This window comes from Hibiscus syriacus, unplaced genomic scaffold (assembly GCF_006381635.1).
Source record: "Hibiscus syriacus cultivar Baekdansim isolate YM2019G1 unplaced genomic scaffold, ASM638163v2 tig00110020_pilon, whole genome shotgun sequence".
Classification (NCBI taxonomy): Eukaryota; Viridiplantae; Streptophyta; class Magnoliopsida; order Malvales; family Malvaceae; genus Hibiscus; species Hibiscus syriacus.
Genome location: NW_024062568.1, coordinates 3,496,610 through 3,502,609, shown reverse-complemented (window position 1 = coordinate 3,502,609; position 6,000 = coordinate 3,496,610).

Genomic DNA, 6,000 nt, shown 5'->3' with positions numbered 1-6,000 from the left:
AATTTGGGTACCAAAAATCAAAAATTAATCTATGTTTGTAGGGAAATGAGCATTGCTACAAGGCACGGGAAACAAATTCAAATTCATGGTACCTTGATAGTGGATGCTCAAGACACATGATTGGAGACAAAAGCCGGTTCATTGAGCTTAACGCCAAAAATGGAGGAGAAGTGACTTTTGGAGACAATTCAAAAGGTCACATTGAAGGTATTGGTACAATAGGTAATACCTCTTCCATACAAATTAAAAATGTTTTATATGTGAATGGATTAAAGCATAATCTATTGAGTATTAGTCAATTATGCGATAAAGGATTCAATGTCTTATTTGAAATTAATGGTTGTAAAGTCATTGACATTGCATCTAATCGGATTATGCTTATTGGTCATAGAATAGGAAACATTTACATGGTGCATTTAGATTTTTTTTGATATGACTAATTTATGCCTAGTTGCTAAGGATGAACATGATAGTTGGTTATGGCATAGGAGACTAGGACATTCTAGTATGAGTGTTTTGCAACGGCTAATTCAAGGTGATTTAGTTCGAGGGTTGCCTAAGCTTAAATTTGATAATGATAAAATCTGTGATGCTTGTGCTAAAGGAAAACAAAAGCGTGTTTCTTTTAAATCCATTAATGACGTATCAACTAGTAGAGTATTACAATTGATCCATGTAGATCTTTTTGGGCCAACTAGGACTACTAGCTTGGGTGGAAAACAATATGCATTTGTCTTGGTAGATGACTATTCTAGATATACTTGGGTTCTATTTTTAAGTACTAAAGATGAAGCATTAGAACAATTCATCACATTTTCAAAAATAATCCAAAATGAAAAGGGTTACTCTATAACTAGTGTTAGGAGTGATCATAGAACTGAATTTGAAAATCTTGGATTTACTGAATTTTGTAACTCTAACGGTATTAGCCATAATTTTTCAGCACCTAGAACCCCTCAACAAAATGGAGTTGTTGAGAGGAAAAATCGAACTTTAGAAGAAATGGCTAGAACCATGCTTTGTGAAAATAATTTGCCAAAATATTTTTGGGCGGAAGCCACAAATACCGCTTGTTATGTTGTAAATCAAGTAATGATTAGGCCAATTTTAAAGAAAACTCCATATGAAATTTTCAAAAATAAAAAGCCTAACATTAGTTATTTTCATCCTTTTGGATGTAAATGTTTTGTTTTAAACAACGGTAAAGAAAACCTTGGCAAATTTGATGCTAAAAGTGATGAAGGAATTTTTCTGGGTTATTCTTTAAATTCTAAAGCCTATCGTGTATTTAATAAAAGAACTTTAGTTGTAGAAGAGTCTATACATGTTGTTTTCGATGATAATCCCCTTCCTAGGAAGGATTCTTGTGTGAATGATGATGTAGGTGTTATAAATACAAATGACGTTAGACATGACGTTGGAGAACCATCATCAAAGGAAGAAACGAAAAATGAGGAAACTCATGATCCTCTTGAGAATCCAACCATTGAAGAAAGGGAAGTATCTTATCCAAGAGAGTACAACTATGTCAAGGATGGTGAAATTATAGGTGATCCATCAAAAGGGGTAACAACTCGATCTTCTCTTAGAAATATTTGTAATTATGTTGCATTTATCTCATGCATAGAGCCTAAGAATATTAAAGAAGCATTAAATGATGAACATTGGATTATGGCTATGCAAGAAGAGTTAAATCAATTTGAGAGAAGTAAAGTATGGACATTAGTTGAAAGGCCTAGTAATAAATCTATTGTAGGTACTAGATGGGTATTTAGGAATAAGCTTGATGAGAGTGGTAATATAGTGAGAAACAAGGCTAGACTTGTTGCTCAAGGGTATACTCAAGAAGAGGGCATAGACTATGATGAAACATACGCTCCCGTAGCTAGGATGGAAGCAATTAGAATGTTATTAGCATTTGCATGTTTTCATGAATTTAAATTATATCAAATGGATGTTAAAAGTGCATTTTTAAATGGTTTTATAAAAGAAGAAGTGTATGTGGAACAACCTCCAGGTTTTGAAGATTCAAAATTTCCAGATCATGTTCTTAAATTGACAAAAGCTCTTTATGGTTTAAAACAAGCTCTTAGAGCTTGGTATGAAAGATTGTCAAATTTTTTAATTGAAAAAGCTTTTTCAAAAGGAAAGGTTGACACTACATTGTTTTTAAAGCATAAAGGTAAAGATTTATTAGTAGTTCAAATTTATGTTGATGATATAATATTTGGCTCTACTAATGATGTTCTCTGCCAAGAATTTTATAAGCTAATGCAAAGTAAGTTTGAGATGAGCATGATGGGGGAGCTCTCATTTTTCTTGGGACTCTAAATCAAGCAAAGAAAAGATGGCATCTTCATTAATCAAGCTAAGTACGTCAAAGATATGCTCAAGAAGTTTGGACTGGAAAATGGGAAACCTCATGACACTCCAATGAGCTCTTCAACAAAGCTTGACTTAGATGAATGAGGTAAATGTGTAGATATTAAATTATATAGGTCAATGATTGGCTCTTTGCTTTATCTAACTGCAAGTAGACTGGACATTATGTTTAGTGTTTGCTTATGTGCTAGATTTCAATCATGTCCTAAGGAATCACATTTACTAGCTGTTAAGAGAATCTTTAGATACCTTAAGGACACTCCTAGTTTAGGACTTTGGTATCCTAGAGACTCTAGCTTTAGCTTGCATGCTTTTTCTGATGCGGATTATGGAGGATGCAAATTAGATAGGAAAAGCACCTCTGGTACTTGTCAATTCCTTGGAAATATGCTAATTTCTTGGTTTTCAAAGAAACAAAATTGTGTTGCATTATCTACCACTGAAGCGGAATATATTTCAGCCAGTAGTTGTTATGCACAAGTTTTATGGATGAAACAACAACTTTTTGATTATGGAATTGAAGTAGGTACTATTCCTATCAAGTGTGACAATACTAGTGCTATTTGTCTCACTAAAAATCCCATCCAACACTCTAGAACTAAACACATTGAAATTAGACATCACTTCATTAGAGACCATGTCACTAAGGAGGATGTAGTTCTAGAATTTGTTGATACTTTGCATCAATTAGCGGATATTTTTACAAAACCCTTAGATAAGGAAAGGTTTTGGACACTTAGGAGAGAATTAGGTTTAACTGACCTATCTTCACTTAGTGTTTAAAATAATTCAGCACTTTTAATAAATACTGAAAAATGCTCATAATAGTAATTTTTAATTGCATTCATTGCTATTAGTTAGGGGGGTTTATGATTCTTGACGAAAAATTAATTTTATGTTCAAATATCGATTAAAGATTAATTTAATTATTTGAACATAATTATTTTTCAATATATGAGTTGCCTATACCACTAGAGAAGATTAATTTAGCATTTTGTGTGCTTAAAAATCGGATTTTAGCATTTTGGTGCAGAGGGAATCGATCCCCCCCATGAGGGAACCGATTCCCCCTTTGAATGGGAACCGATTCCCCCCACAGGGGAATCGATACCCCCCTGGGGTTCTGTTAAAATCGGGCAGAACAACCTCAAAACCCCAAAACCTATTCCACCGTTTCTCATCCTCAAACACTCAAATCTCCATTCTTGCCTCAAATCATTGATTTTAATCGGAATTCACTTCAAATATCATCTCCTAAACTTGCAATCATCATTAAAATCGTGCAAACAACATCTAAATCCCCTCAATATTCATCTTTCAAGGTAAATTTTTCTAAACTCTCTATTTCATTGATTTTGAACATAGGATTAGTTTTAATTAGTTCTAGGTTGAAATAGTGATCGGGCATTGATTGTTTAGTGATTAGAAACTAGATGTTACAACTAATTTCATCAAAAACACAAGAATTTTCCAAAATTTTTAATTTTTCGAAATAAAAAAATGTTAATTATCAAATTATTGTGTTTTGATTAAATTATGCTGTTGTTATGAAAACTATACATATAGTGTTTCTCAAAACCATATTTTTCAAAAGATTTTCAAAAACTTTGCCCATTAAGATCGATTTAGAGAACCTTGAAATATTGAGGACTCATTTGAGCTTTGGGATTAATTGAATTGCATACATTTGTTTTTAAATTTGCAGGTTATTCAATCTATTCCGATTTCCTTCACCATGTCTAATCCTAAACGTGCTAGGTCTTCATCTAGTCGTTCTAGTCGTCAACCAAATCCACCTCCAAATCTTCCTCCTATTCCTCAAAATCCTATTCCAAATCTTGATCCTAACTTGACTATCCAAAATTCTTGTTTCAATCAACCGGGTCCTAAAGATTATCGTTATTGGTTTTACCAATATTTTGACTCGTATAAGATTAGGGAAGAACGTATCCCATCTCTTCAAACTACGGTTGCTATTAACTTTAAATATCTCCCTATCTTGCATGAATGGAAATTTGATAAACTTTTCAAACTTGAACCCGTTGTCTATCATCAACTTGTTCGTATCTTCTACTGTAATGACGTTTGTATCAAAAATCGTGACAAAACCAAAACCATAGGAGTACGTTCCTACCTCCTAGGTCAATATTTCCATCTTGATCCGGATTATATAGCCAATGCCTTAGGCTTGGATAATGAAGGTTTATCAAATGAAAAATAAGTTTTAGGCTCACGATATAAACGGAATGATAGTGCAAGTGTTCTAGATCTTCATGAGTGTTTTCTTCATCTCATGATCACTTGGTGGTTTCGACCATCCGGAGGTCGTTATTCTACTCTTAGAGCTTTAGACCTTTGGTGGTTGCATTGTTTTGAACACAACATAAAAATAAACCTTTCCGAGATTATCTTTGCTGAGATCGTTGAAACCGTTAACCTAGTGCCAAATAAGAAACTCTGTTCTTCACTAGTTTACGGTTGTATCCTTAGTAATCTCTTTTCTAAAGCCGAGCTTCGAGTTGGTCTAGATGCCGCTTTTCCTCTTAAGAAACAAATCAATCTTCTTTCTTTAACAAGAGCGGGATGGGTCAAAAATAAAGAAACCAGTGAATGGGTTCGATCTTCTGCAACTACTCCGGGAGCTAGTTCTTCACAAGCTCCACCCGAAGCTGACGAAGATCCAGAGTTTGACCAATTAATGAGGGATATCGATGAAGCTGAAGATGAGCCTGAGCAACCCGAGGAGCACGCACAACAATCGACTCAAATGCCTCCATATTTTCAATCTTTTATGGAGACATTTGATTACCGATATGCGACCATGGATTCACGCTTTACTTCTATAGAGTCTCATTTATCCACAATGGGAGCTGAACAATTAGAAATTCTTCGGGAAATGCGTACAAATAATGAAACAACCAACGCACGTATTAATGACCTCACTAACGAAATGGCCGCTATGCGAGCTCGTTTTCCTCCTCCTGATCCGGATATGTGATTAAATGTTTTACTTTGTTTCCAAACTTATTGTTTTAACATTTTGAATATTTTGGAATGTTTGAATTTGTGGATTGTGAATTTGTTTGGATTTATGGATGGTGTGAACTTATATGTTTGGTGTGATTTATTCATTATTGCATCATTTACATCATTATTAGCAATATGACCAATTTTACCATATCACATTGTTTATGAATATTGATTATGGAACTAATGGCTAACGGTTCTCTTGATTGTGATCTTAGCAGCTTATGCATACATATACCTAATCAATTGGCTAAATATTTTTCACGTTTATTTGAATCTTTTTGATTTAACAAAAAGGGGGAGAAGTGTTTTAAGTGTGTTTTAAAATGATAAATGGGAGAAGTGTTAAAGTAAGGGGGAGTAATTTCAAAACTTGGTTTCAAAATCTTAAAATTACTAAAATGTTTTGTTATATCAAAAAGGGGGAGATTGTTGAAAACATTTTTATATTTCGATATAACAAATTAAGTTAAATGAATTTTAAGATTTTCCAAAATGATTTTCTAAAGTATATTCGATAAAATTATTCGAATATCAAAACATTACTCCAAATATTTAAAAAATCATTTTTAATCCTTACTTAAGTGTAAA